A 13,649-nucleotide genomic window follows, 5' to 3' on the forward strand; every position below is an offset into this window, starting at 1 on the left:
TTTTGTTGCTTTTGATCCTCCCTTACAATAACCATATGACCACACTCCGAATGCATATATTGGTTTGTCCACAGAACAAGATGTTAGATTTTTCCGTAAGATGCACAAGTTAGAGTCACGATGTCTATATTTAATTCTTAACTATTTTCCTCCATGTGATATTTTTATGTTTTATCACGAGACTAATAATTTCTACTTCTTACAAGGTGAACTCCATTCTATATATATCCTACCAAAATCATCCTCTGATCTCATCATTTGATTTGACAAAGAGTTTTCAGTATGATGGGGGCAATAAATGAGCAGAATTGAGTGTTGACCCCTCATTTATTTTAACTAACTCCTCCTCCTATAAAAATACCCTATGTTAATCCTCCATTGGAACAACAACGAAGAAGGAGACGAAGTATGTTAGAGACGCATAAACCAGTTGATATGCCACCATGAGAAATTGTATTGCAAGTCCCTCCACCACAATATGAGTATCATTTTAATCCTTTAATGTCTAGTTCATCAACTGAGTGGAATTTACACTCTTTATTTGATTTTGGTAGTGAAAAACAATATCATACAACTAATTTCACTCCTATGATAGCTCCATCACCAAGGATATCTCAATTCTATGGTGTGACAACACCATATCAATATACTATACCGACTTTTCATGCATCTCCTTCAATATATTTTAATACACAAGGAGTCTTTTCTGCAATATATTCTTCCAGTGAATTTTATCAATGCATCACGGGTTAATAAACACTACAAGAATCCACCGGATCACTAACGGACTTCACCAACGGATTTAAGTCCGTTAGTGATACTAACGGATTCACCAACGGATTGAAGTCTGTTAGTGATACTGACGGTTAACTCTAACGGATAATTTTAATTGTATTGTCTACCAACGGATGGAACCATCCTTTAGAAATCCGTTAGTGAAATATTAACGGACCCTTTTCCCGTTAGAAATCCGTAAGTGAATTTTTGGAGCCAAATACAAAGACCTAAATGAAATCCCTAAATCCTTTGCTTGTAAAATCAAAATCAAAATCACTCTGAAATCTGAACTTCCCTCCAACTTCTTCTCGGTCGTTCACTGTCGCCGGCATCCATCGTCCGGCGCCATCAACGGTTCGCCGCCATCCACCGTCGACAAGTGCGCCCTTTCTCGGCATCACTGTCCACGTGCTCACTGAAATCTGAACTTGCGTCCAACGGAACGCTCGTTCACTGCCGCAGGCATCCAACGTCCGCCGCCATCAAAGGTTCGCCGCCATCTATTTCAAATTTCCCACTCCACTGGTAGGTTGCATATTTCTTTTGAAATCTAGGAACTACTTGCATGATTGAATAACTTGAACAGTGTGACTCAGGTTATACATTTTATTTTAGAAAACTAGAGAAATGAAAAGCAACAGAACATATGAACCATGTTAAATGCCTGTAGACTGGGTTATGACAAGTTACTGAAGTTAAAATGGGTACTTGTTCTGTGCCATGCTATTCATTTGATTAGTGAGCCCTTCCTGTGTTTTAGTTTTGACCAGATGGAAATAAGATAATTTGGAGTTGGATGACATATCTAAACTTGCATAGGGAAGTTAAATATAAATCTGTTCAGACTCTATTTGATGCAGCATGCTTATAATAGTTTGGGATAATGTTGGATTTTACTCCTTAGGTTCATTAAATCCAGGTTGCCTACCAACTTAAACACATCTAATAGACTTGTAATATTAGGCTTGTCATATCCAGGTCGTTGACCAATTAAACACATCCACTAGACTTGTACATATTACTGTAATATTAAACTGAAAATACTATATCCATTCTCTGGTTGAGATATTAAAAGGAAAAATAAGGCTAAAAAGGTTTACACCACCATGTTAGAATCTGAGAAATTAATTTTGGAAGGACCATGAATAGCATAATTTCTATAGGTGGTTGTGGTACCTGCTGTAAAAGGTTTCACATGGTCTGTCTTTTCAGGAAACAACTAGAGGGAATACTCGAAAATCTCAAAGAGAAGCCAGATGTTGGAACTTTGTTGCTGGTAAAGACTCTGGAAAACCTATATTATGAGTTCTATTATTTAATATTTTTAACCATTCTATTCTTTCCTTTCTACTTTAGCAGTGAAACCTGCAATAAGTTGTATATCTTAAACTATTTTGAACATATTGGCACATCTACTGTCTAATGTGTTGAAACTTCATCTGTTTGACCATTGTACTGATCTTTGAATTAGATTAAATAACATTAAAATAAAATCTTTGCACCACTTTAACCTTTGCCGTCTTGTCTGTCTAATAATTTGTTTTTCTTGCATCCAAAATAAATTGGATTTTGTTCTGCTTAGTGCAAATTACTATTAGGGGATTCCCTTGAAGGAGTTTTCCCAGCACTTGTCTTGGGGTTCTGGAAATTTTTTTTTTCTGAGTATTTGCTAGCTATTACTTGTCTGACTTAGCTTCAAGCAATTAAAATTGGAGTACCTATCCTCTACCTTTCTTTGGTGATGTTAATGAGATGTCACTGCACAATATGATCAATATTCCTGTCTCAAGAATTCTTTGATTTCAGGATGCCAGTTTTGCATCTGCTAAGTGCTAATGCTACTTTTGTTTCAAAAATTGTGTCCAGGCACTACAACGAACTTTAGAATTTGAGGATGAATTAGCAGAAAAATTTGGAGGCGGCTCTACTAGTAGAGAGATTGGGAATGAGATAGAAGAAATTGGCAGGGACAGTAATAGTCAAACTGTATCAGATATTCGATAAAAGTACGAAAAAAAGCTTGCAGCTAATCAAGGAGAGCCTGAAGTATGTATATTAGTCTTCCTTACAGAGTGATAAAATTTTTTCCTAATTGATATATGATTTGAGTCGAATTGCCATTTTTTATTTGTGCTAGCAGGAGAAGGATGAAAGTAAAGATTTATCAGTACCAGGAGCACCAATAGGTGCACTTCAAAGTGCACCAGCAGGTGCACTTCAAATCACCTGCTGGTGCACTTCAAATTGCACCTGCTGGTGCACTTGGCCAAGTGCACCAGCAGGTGCACTGGTTGGTGCACCAGCAGGTGCACTTGGCATTGCACCTGCTGGTGCACTTGGCAAGTGCACCAGCAGGTGCACTGGCAAGTGCACTGGAAATTGCACCTGCTGGTGCACTTGCCAGTGCACCAGCAGGTGCAATTTCCAGGAAATTTATAAATAAATTCGACCTCAAAGTCGTATAAAAAAAGAGAAAATTTTCTTGATATTTATTGGATTTGAATTGATGTTCAATATTCACATGGAATGTGTAACGACCCGAAAATCGGACCGTTACCGGCGCTAGGATCCGGGTCGACTTAAGGCCGCCGGGACCCGTAGCAAGCCTGACATGTAACCTGTAAACCTGTTTAATCCCATACATGATCAACAGTCATACATAAAAATTTAAAACTTTTCCTCATACGTACTGTCATTAACTAACTCAACCTGAGCATACCCTGAACATATACATAACATAGTCCCTCTGTGGGATCTCATCATGCCTTAAAGGCAAAACAGCCTGTGTTGAGTTAGTTTACATAAACATCATAACATAAGATCATGTATAGACAAAAGGGATTAACAATACATTATGGTCAAGCACAACTCTATCCTCAATAACCTCATTACATAACATTCTGAATATTTTTACATTTCATCAATTGTCATGTCCACAAACTAACTATTACATATATAAGACATACTTCAAAACTCTGGCTAACCTTCTGATCTACCCTGTACCTGCACATCTGGGGTTAGGGGAGAGGGGTGAGCTACAAAGCCCAGTGAGCAGAATAATATAAAACATTATATTAAAATTTTATGCTTTCATGGAATGCAACACATCACAACAAATCACATCTCGGATGGTATTGTCACCTATAGTCCTCTACATAGGTCCAACTGTGCCGGGACGTAGAATGGGTCAACCGGTCTTTCCCTTATCATAACATATCATATGGACCAACTGTGCCAGGGACGTAGAATGGGTACAACCTGGACTTTCTCTTACATCGTGCCAGGGACGTAGAATGGGTACAACCTGGACTTCCATACCATAACATGCCATAACATCAATCATATCATAGGAGGACTAAAGGATCATCCAATAACCAATCCACATCAACATTAACATCATAAATGCAATGCAACATATTCGTGAATACTAATGCAAGCAACCTATTATATCTCATGGCATTCATGATGCATGGATCATGCTCAAAATTCATATTTTCATTTATTTAAAACTTAAGGTTTATTCCACTCACCTCTGGCTAGCTCTGACAAACTCTGTGGCAGCTGGCTCACTGCTGGGGTCCTCGGTTCCTCGGGTCCGAACCTACACAGGTGGACTCCAATGAGGGACCAAACATACATAACATAACTCTAATATATTCCCCAAAAACCCCCTAAAACATCATGAAACAATCACATAACAACATGCAAGAAATGGCTGGACAGGGCACTTTCGGCGGCAGGTTCGGCGGCCGAAAGTCCCTCCAGAGCCGAAAGTCAGGCAGGTTCGGCGGCACCTTCGACGGCCGAAACTCCCAGACAGAGACGAAACTCATGCATGTTCGGCGGCACCTTCGGCGGCCGAAAGTCCCAGACAGAGACGAAAGTCTCCCTTCGGGGGCAACTTCGGCAGCCGAAAGGCCTGCCTCACCAGCCATGTTCGGCGGCCGAAAGTGCCTTCGGCTGCCGAACCTGGTTTCTGCCGAAGGGCAGAAACTTGGCTCCCAAATGCATTTTCGCCTCCAAACTCACCAATCATGCATATACCTCAGTTAAATCATGCATACAAGTTCCTAGGGGCCTCAAAACATCAAATACCCCAACTACAACACTTCAAACACACAAAAACAACATACATTGTCCAAGACATCAAGATTAACCCATAACTCCACATATAACCTAACATGCATTTCTACTCATCGATCTAGCATAAAACTTATTGAAAACACATAAGGAGCTTAAGATCGGCTCTTACCTCTTGAGGATCGAGAGGGAGACGACCTAAACTTGGAGATCCAAGAAGATGTGCTCCTGAGTTCCCAAAGCTCCAAAACTTGTTTCAAAAGTTCAAAACCTTCAATGCAAGCTTAAAACTCAAGAAAAATGGTGGGGATTTGGAGGAAGAACACTAGGTTTGCAAAAAGGAAAGTCGGAAGCTTGCTGTGGCCGAAAATGGGAGAAAGCTCGCCCATTTCGGCTAAGTGCCCCTTATATAGTGGCTGGCCAGGCCACGTTCGGGGGCCGAAAATGCCTCCGCATCCATGCAAATGTTCGGCGGCCGAACTTGACTTTCGGCGGCCGAACCTGAACTTCCCTAACTCATGCTTTTGGGGGCCTAACGTGCCTCCAAAACGCATGCATGTTCGGCGGCCGAACTTGACTTTCGGCGGCCGAACCTGGGTTTTCCTCCAATGCTATTTTCATGCAAAAACTCATTTAGTTTCATACTTTAAAACATTAAAATACATGAAAACATTTTATAAAACATGCCTCTACCCTTCTAGAGGTCTCCGACATCCGAGATTCCACCGGACGGTAGGAATTCCGATACCGGAGTCTAGCCGGGTATTACATTCTCCCCCCCTTAAGAACATTCGTCCCCGAATGTTCCTCAACTAGCACATGCATAGCAAACAACACAACATATATATATATATATGCACATAAACACATAGGGATCTAACCTTAAAAGAGATGAGGGTATTGCTGGAGCATAGACTCCCGTGTCTCCCAAGTGCATTCTTCTAAGTTGTGGTGGTTCCATAGGACTTTCACCATCGGGATTTCCTTGTTTCTTAACTTTCTGATCTGGGTGTCTATGATCCGTACTGGCTGTTCAACATAGGTGAGATCCTCTTGGACCTCCACATCAGGCTCACTAAGAACCTTACTCGGATCTGACACAAACTTCCTCAACATTGAAACATGGAAAACCGGATGGATTCTCTCCATCGAAGCAGGTAAATCCAGCTTGTACGACACATTCCCAATCCTTCGCAAGATTTCAAAGGGTCCGATGTATCGTGGGGCTAGTTTACCTTTCTTCCCGAAGCGAACCACTCCCTTCATTGGAGACACCTTAAGCAATACCAGATCCCCCTCCTGAAACTCTAACTGTCTCCTGCGGACGTCTGCATAGCTCTTCTGTCTGCTTGCAGCAGTCTTGATTCTCTCTCTGATTATGGGTACCACCCTGCTGGTGATCTCTACTAGCTCAGGCCCTGCCAAGGCCTTTTCTCCAACTTCCTCCCAGCAAACAGGTGATCTGCACTTCCTCCCGTATAAAGCTTCATATGGAGCCATCCCGATGCTAGCATGATGGCTGTTGTTGTAGGCAAACTCCACCAAAGGTAGATGCTGCCTCCAAGAACCGCCAAAGTCCAGCACACACATTCTGAGCATATCTTCTATGGTCTGGATGGTCCTTTCTGACTGTCCATCAGTCTGGGGGTGGAAGGCAGTACTGAAATCCAACCTAGTACCCATGGCATTCTGCAGACTCCGCCAAAACCTGGAGGTGAACTGGGGCCCTCTATCTGACACTATCGAAACAGGAACCCCATGCAACCTGACGATCTCATCCACATATACCTGCGCCAACTTGTCCACAGAGTAGCCACTCCTGACAGGGATGAAGTGAGCAGATTTGGTGAGTCTGTCCACAATCACCCATATGGAGTCCAATCTGTTGGACGTCGCCGGTAACCCCACTACGAAGTCCATAGCTATATTCTCCCATTTCCATTCTGGAATAGGTAGCGGGTTAAGCATTCCAGCCGGCTTCTGATGTTCCAGCTTCACCCTCTGACATACTTCGCAGGCGGACACAAACTGTGCCACTTCTTTCTTCATCGCTGGCCACCAATAAACTTTCTTCAAATCTTGATACATTTTGGTGGCTCCGGGGTGAATGCTGTATCTTGCATTATGAGCCTCTCTCATAATGTCTCCTTTTAGCCCAATATCATCTGGTACACATAGTCTGCTCCCAAAGCGGAGGATCCCCTTACTGTCGAATCTGAACTCACTATCATTGCCTGACTGAACAGTCCTGGCAATCTTCACTAACTCCGGGTCCTCATGCTGTTTCTGAGCCACCTGCTCTAGAAACACGGGTGTTACTCTCATCTGGGCCACCAAGGCACCTGTACCAGATAACTCCATCTGTAGACCTTCCTCAATAAGCTTATAGAACTCCTTCACCACTGGCCTCCTCTCTGCCGATATGTGGGATAAACTACCGAGTGATTTCCGGCTTAAGGCGTCTGCCACAACATTCGCCTTACCCGGATGGTACTGAATCTTGCAATCATAGTCACTCAGCAGCTCCACCCATCTCCTCTGTCTCAAATTCAAATCCCTCTGACTCAAGATGTACTGCAGGCTCTTATGATCTGTAAAGATCTCACATTTCACCCCATAGAGGTAATGCCTCCACATCTTGAGTGCAAAGATTACTGCTGCCATCTCAAGGTCGTGTGTGGGGTAATTCAACTCATGCTTCTTCAGCTGCCTAGAAGCATAAGCAATCACCTTCTCATTCTGCATCAGTACACAACCCAGTCCCACACGGGACGCATCACAAAAGACTGTAAAGTCCTCTCCACTAGATGGCAGAGCTAACACTGGTGCTGAAGTCAACTTCTTTTTAAGCTCTTCGAAACTCTCCTCGCACTGGTCGGTCCACAGAAACTTCTGACTCTTCCTGGTTAGTCTGGTTAGAGGAGCTGCTATCTTTGAGAAGTCCTGAACGAACCTCCTGTAGTAACCTACCAAACCCAAGAAACTTCTAATCTCTGTCACTGAAGTGGGTCTAGGCCAGTTAGCCACAGTTTCTGTCTTCTTGGGATCTACCTCAATACCATTCTCTGACACTACATGCCCCAAGAACGAAATGCTCCTCAGCCAGAACTCACATTTAGAGAACTTGGCATACAAGCCATGTTCCCTCAAAGTCTGCAAGACCAACCGCAGATGATGGGCATGCTCCTCTGCATTCCTGGAATACACTAAGATATCATCTATGAAGACAATAACAAAGTGATCCAGGTATTGACTGAATACTCTGTTCATGAGATCCATGAATGCTGCAGGGGCGTTGGTTAACCCGAACGGCATTACAAGGAACTCAAAATGCCCATATCTGGTCCTGAAGGCTGTCTTCGGCACATCCTCATCCCTTATCCTTAGCTGATGGTACCCCGATCTTAGATCTATTTTGGAGAAACAACCTGCTCCGGCTAGCTGGTCGAATAGATCATCGATCCTTGGCAATGGGTACCTATTCTTGGTAGTGACTTTGTTCAACTGCCTATAGTCGATACAAAGTCTAAGGGATCCATCCTTCTTCCTCACAAACAAGACCGGAGCACCCCAAGGTGAGGTACTCTGTCGGATGAAACCCTTTTCTACCAGCTCCTGCAGTTGCTCTTTTAACTCCTTTAACTCTGCTGGGGCCATCCTGTAGGGAGGGATAGAGATCGGTCTAGCTCCAGGTACCAACTCTATCTCGAACTCTATCTCCCTAGCAGGTGGTAAACCTGGAAGTTCATCAGGAAAGACATCCTGAAACTCTCTGACAACTGGCACCGAGGCTGGCTCCCTGACCTGACTGTCTAGCTCTCTCACATGAGCTAAGTACCCCTGACATCCCTTCCTAAGCAACCTACGAGCCTGAAGAGCTGATATCAGACCTCTAGGTGTGCCCCTCTTGTCTCCTCTGAAGGCGACCTCTGACCCGTTCTGATCTCTGAACCTGACTACCTTGTCCCTGCAGTCCAAGGTAGCACCATGGGTAGATAGCCAATCCATCCCTAAAATGACGTCAAAGTCTGTCAAATCTAGAACCACAAGGTCGGCGGAGAGGCATCTTCCCTCAACAAAAACTGGACTGTACTGGCAGACTGACACTGCCACTGACGGGTCACACTTGGGTCCACTGACCCATAGGGGACACTCTAACCCAGAGACTATCAGACCCAACCTCTCAACGGCTCTCGGAGCAATAAATGAATGAGATGCACCCGGGTCCATTAATGCATACACATCAGAACACCCAATGACGAGATTACCTGACACCACGGTGTTGGATGTGTTAGCCTCCTGCTGTGTCATGGTGAAGATCCTGGCTGGAGCTGATGGACCTTCACCTCGGGAACCAGAAGAAGAGGCTGCCCCTCTCCCTCTACCTCTGCCACTGCCCTGAGTTGTGGCTGGAACTGCTGGCTGTGCCACACTACCAGAAGCTGTCTGCTGGGGCTGGCCCATAAAAGGTGCTCTAGGACAATCCCGAGCCATGTGTCCCTCCTGTCCACATCTGAAACATGTGTTAGTCCCAGCTCGACACACTCCCCTGTGTGGTCTTCCACATCTCTGGCATTCTGTACCATCTGAGCCTGAGCTCGAGCCACCGCCAAATCCCAGACCGGATTTCAACTTGTTCCAAAACTTATTCTTCTTCGACTTCCTGGTGGTGTTATCCCACCTCTTCTTGCCTGAACTCTGAGAAGAGAAACCTGGTCCTCCTCTGCCTGGGGTCTTAACCCCTGAAGACTGGGTCACTGACTGCTTCACTGACCCCTCAACTATAGCACTTGCTTCCATTCTTCGAGCCATATCCACCACAGTGTGGAAACTTTCCCTCTCAGCTGACTGAACCAACGAGGAGTACCTGGAATGCAGCTTCATAACATATTTCTTAGCTTTCTTCGTATCTGAATCTAGAGCTTGCCCTGAAAAAGGCAATAGCTCCAAGAATTTATCTGTGAACTCCTCTACACTCATGTGCTCTGACTGCCTTAGTTGCTCAAACTCAATCATTTTCAGTTCTCTAGAACTGTCTGGAAAAGCCCATCCAGCGAACTCATTCGCAAATTCTTCCCACGTCATACCGTCTAGTCTCGGGTCCACATAACACTTGAACCATTCCCGTGCCTTCTTGCACTTTAAAGTGAACCCTGCCATCTGAATGGCCCTACTGTCACTTGCCCCTAGCTCATCAGTTATCGTCTTCACCACTCTCAGATACTCAAAGGGGTCATCCCCTGACTTGTATTTGGGAGCATCTAACTTGAGGTAGTCTGTCATCTTTACCTTGCTCCCATCAACTGAGCTAGGTCTAGGAGGTTGAGTAACTGGGGCTGCTGGTTCTGTAGGTGGTGGAGATGGAGGTGCAGCATTCCCCGAGGTGGGGTTTGCCGGGTTTGGATAGAAGGGTGAGGGTGGATAAGCTGGGTACTGTGTGTAGGGTGGATAGAAAGGTGGATAAGGCATGTAGGTAGGGTAGGGGTGAAAGCTGGAGTAATCCGATGTACCTCCCATCGGATACCCTGAACCCTGTGGGAAGGGTGGATAATGGGGTGGAAAACCATACCCCGAGGCCTGAACGCCTCCCTGTGACTCCCCTGTCCCTTCTTCCTGCATGCTCACATCCAGGTTCCCATCCCTCCTCTGATCCTCTTCCATAACCTCCCTCACATCTGAAGAACTTCCTCCTCTATCAGTCCCCCTTCTGCTAGCATCAAAAGACCTTCTAGGGTCCCTTGACACTCTTTCTCTGTTGGCTCTACAAGACATTGCCCTAGGCAATGTAGGAGGACGGGCGCTCGTGCCCTCATCCTCAGGTGGCACTCCAGTCAACCGCGCAGATCGACGAGTTCCTCTCATCCTATTCTCTGAAAAACAGCTCATAACAAGCAAACATTAGCATCATATGGTTCATGTGGGCACACATGAACCCTCATCACATACATCACATAGCATAGCATATCATTAATGCACATGCATAAAGTCATGGCATTTCACATCATCATGCAAGACAGGACTCAACATCCTATCCTAGTGGACATGACCTTCCTATTGTGCTTGACCTTCTATAACATCTATGAGCCCGACACTCTAGGTCCGACCATATGAACCTAGGGCTCTGATACCATTCTGTAACGACCCGAAAATCGGACCGTTACCGGCGCTAGGATCCGGGTCGACTTAAGGCCGCCGGGACCCGTAGCAAGCCTGACATGTAACCTGTAAACCTGTTTAATCCCATACATGATCAACAGTCATACATAAAAATTTAAAATTTTTCCTCATACGTACTGTCATTAACTAACTCAACCTGAGCATACCCTGAACATATACATAACATAGTCCCTCTGTGGGATCTCATCATGCCTTAAAGGCAAAACAGCCTGTGTTGAGTTAGTTTACATAAACATCATAACATAAGATCATGTATAGACAAAAGGGATTAACAATACATTATGGTCAAGCACAACTCTATCCTCAATAACCTCATTACATAACATTCTGAATATTTTTACATTTCATCAATTGTCATGTCCACAAACTAACTATTACATATATAAGACATACTTCAAAACTCTGGCTAACCTTCTGATCTACCCTGTACCTGCACATCTGGGGTTAGGGGAGAGGGGTGAGCTACAAAGCCCAGTGAGCAGAATAATATAAAACATTATATTAAAATTTTATGCTTTTCATGGAATGCAACACATCACAACAAATCACATCTCGGATGGTATTGTCACCTATAGTCCTCTACATAGGTCCAACTGTGCCGGGACGTAGAATGGGTCAACCGGTCTTTCCCTTATCATAACATATCATATGGACCAACTGTGCCAGGGACGTAGAATGGGTACAACCTGGACTTTCTCTTACATCGTGCCAGGGACGTAGAATGGGTACAACCTGGACTTCCATACCATAACATGCCATAACATCAATCATATCATAGGAGGACTAAAGGATCATCCAATAACCAATCCACATCAACATTAACATCATAAATGCAATGCAACATATTCGTGAATACTAATGCAAGCAACCTATTATATCTCATGGCATTCATGATGCATGGATCATGCTCAAAATTCATATTTTCATTTATTTAAAACTTAAGGTTTATTCCACTCACCTCTGGCTAGCTCTGACAAACTCTGTGGCAGCTGGCTCACTGCTGGGGTCCTCGGTTCCTCGGGTCCGAACCTACACAGGTGGACTCCAATGAGGGACCAAACATACATAACATAACTCTAATATATTCCCCAAAAACCCCCTAAAACATCATGAAACAATCACATAACAACATGCAAGAAATGGCTGGACAGGGCACTTTCGGCGGCAGGTTCGGCGGCCGAAAGTCCCTCCAGAGCCGAAAGTCAGGCAGGTTCGGCGGCACCTTCGGCGGCCGAAACTCCCAGACAGAGACGAAACTCATGCATGTTCGGCGGCACCTTCGGCGGCCGAAAGTCCCAGACAGAGACGAAAGTCTCCCTTCGGGGGCAACTTCGGCAGCCGAAAGGCCTGCCTCACCAGCCATGTTCGGCGGCCGAAAGTGCCTTCGGCTGCCGAACCTGGTTTCTGCCGAAGGGCAGAAACTTGGCTCCCAAATGCATTTTCGCCTCCAAACTCACCAATCATGCATATACCTCAGTTAAATCATGCATACAAGTTCCTAGGGGCCTCAAAACATCAAATACCCCAACTACAACACTTCAAACACACAAAAACAACATACATTGTCCAAGACATCAAGATTAACCCATAACTCCACATATAACCTAACATGCATTTCTACTCATCGATCTAGCATAAAACTTATTGAAAACACATAAGGAGCTTAAGATCGGCTCTTACCTCTTGAAGATCGAGAGGGAGACGACCTAAACTTGGAGATCCAAGAAGATGTGCTCCTGAGTTCCCAAAGCTCCAAAACTTGTTTCAAAAGTTCAAAACCTTCAATGCAAGCTTAAAACTCAAGAAAAATGGTGGGGATTTGGAGGAAGAACACTAGGTTTGCAAAAAGGAAAGTCGGAAGCTTGCTGTGGCCGAAAATGGGAGAAAGCTCGCCCATTTCGGCTAAGTGCCCCTTATATAGTGGCTGGCCAGGCCACGTTCGGGGGCCGAAAATGCCTCCGCATCCATGCAAATGTTCGGCGGCCGAACTTGACTTTCGGCGGCCGAACCTGAACTTCCCTAACTCATGCTTTCGGGGGCCTAACGTGCCTCCAAAACGCATGCATGTTCGGCGGCCGAACTTGACTTTCGGCGGCCGAACCTGGGTTTTCCTCCAATGCTATTTTCATGCAAAAACTCATTTAGTTTCATACTTTAAAACATTAAAATACATGAAAACATTTTATAAAACATGCCTCTACCCTTCTAGAGGTCTCCGACATCCGAGATTCCACCGGACGGTAGGAATTCCGATACCGGAGTCTAGCCGGGTATTACAGAATGTCCCATTTATAAGTTATCAAAGTTAGTATAGAATTGAAAACTAATTGCATTGTGAAATTTTTTTGGTGAATGTGTTTGAATTTACACTTAGTGTGGTTGGATAGGTAGATATTCCAAATATGATGCACTTTTGATATGGATGAGGGCTGAATACATATACTGATTGCTATAATTTCTCATTAACAGCCTAACCAACCTGGTTATACTGCCCCGCCACCTCCCCCTCCAGTAGAAGATACTGTCATTGATATCAGGCAAGTTCAAATTTATGTTAATATTTTGTTCCAAAATGAATGTAGTTATCAGATTATCATTTACATATAATGCACAAT

The 13,649-nt window shown here is 44.3% G+C and overlaps 1 long non-coding RNA gene across 2 annotated transcripts; it reads left to right on the forward strand.

Annotated features, from left to right (window-relative positions):
- The first annotated feature begins 958 nt into the window (after positions 1 to 958).
- LOC110621787 lies at positions 959 to 13,630 on the forward strand. Of its 2 annotated transcripts, XR_006351793.1 has the most exons (4): positions 959 to 1,302; positions 1,990 to 2,053; positions 2,644 to 2,823; positions 13,504 to 13,630. It is a non-coding gene; the product is annotated as an uncharacterized LOC110621787 (long non-coding RNA). The 2 variants fall into 2 exon arrangements; XR_006351794.1 differs by lacking the exon at positions 13,504 to 13,630 and having other exon boundaries at positions 975 to 1,265; positions 2,644 to 2,778.
- Positions 13,631 to 13,649: the final 19 nt, after the last annotated feature.

Source organism: Manihot esculenta, chromosome 8 (genome assembly GCF_001659605.2).
Source record: "Manihot esculenta cultivar AM560-2 chromosome 8, M.esculenta_v8, whole genome shotgun sequence".
NCBI lineage: Eukaryota > Viridiplantae > Streptophyta > Magnoliopsida > Malpighiales > Euphorbiaceae > Manihot > Manihot esculenta.